The 1,154-nt window shown below is 39.8% G+C and overlaps 1 pseudogene; it reads left to right on the forward strand.

Annotated features, from left to right (window-relative positions):
- The first annotated feature begins 515 nt into the window (after positions 1-515).
- LOC145822178 (subtilisin-like protease SBT3 pseudogene) lies at positions 516-929 on the forward strand (annotated as a pseudogene).
- Positions 930-1,154: the final 225 nt, after the last annotated feature.

The raw sequence follows: 1,154 nt of genomic DNA on the forward strand, positions 1-1,154 counted from the left end.
TGTTTTTAGACAAAAAATTTGGTCCCAAAAGGATAATAATTCAACACTAATGTCTAAATTTTGTTGCTAAAAATATAATAACAACATTTTTTGTAACAACAATATTTGGTCCCTAAAAAATAATTTTGTCCCTAAATTTTGGTCTCTAAAACCTTAATTTTTTGTAGTGATATCTGATGATCAATTTTTCGACTACCCATATTTTTTTCAATGGCCTGGTGTTGCAATAAGCCCAAAGAATGGACATGAAGTGATCAAATATGAAAAAACTGAGGATCATCATCCTTGGGCTAGCATGAAGTTCAAACAGACCATACTAGGGAAAAAAACCTTCACCTGTTATGGATTCATCTTCCTGAAGAGGTTCTTCTCAAACTTATACTAGAATCTTGAAACCAGAGTCAATGGCACCTGGGTCACTAGTCTTAGCCACTTGGATGCCGACTAAATTTGCAGCCACCATTGGCGATAATATATTTTTGTCCAACGACTACAACATAGAATCTAGAACCTCCATGGGTTGCCCTCATGTTGCTGCTATGGCTGCACTCTTAAAAGGCACACGCCCTGAATGGAGCCCGGCAGGCATTCGGTCAGCCATGATGACCACAACAAACCCACTTGATAATACTTATAATCCTATTCGAGATAGTGCCCTAAATCTTATATTCGCTTCACCACTAGTTATGGGTTCAGGTCACATTGATCCAAATCGAGCAATTAAGATATGTGATACGCCTCCACAAGAGTATGTGAATATGTTGTGCTACATGAATTGCACAAAGAAGCAAATTTTCACCATCACGAGGTCACATCGTTATAATTGCTCAAACCCATCGCCTGACCTAAATTACCCATCGTTTATTGCACTTTACAATAACAACTCAACAACAACAATTCAAACATTTCAAAGGACTCTTACTAGTTGAGAGGGTAATTTATGTGTAAATTGGACAGAGGTAAGTGCAACTATTTAAATGGACCGAGCTAGGTGCAATCTCCTAGATGTTGGGCCGAACTATGGGCCAAGGTAATGAAGCTTGGTCTTTTATCCGGACAGCTCGGTCAGAGGCAAGCTACCAGTGGCTTGGTCTGGCTGTCCTAGACCAAGGTATCGTTGGAAGGAGGACCAAGGAATATGATAGCCCCGCAGG

This window comes from Camellia sinensis, chromosome 3 (assembly GCF_055761805.1).
Source record: "Camellia sinensis isolate YWXY chromosome 3, ASM5576180v1, whole genome shotgun sequence".
Lineage (NCBI taxonomy): Eukaryota > Viridiplantae > Streptophyta > Magnoliopsida > Ericales > Theaceae > Camellia > Camellia sinensis.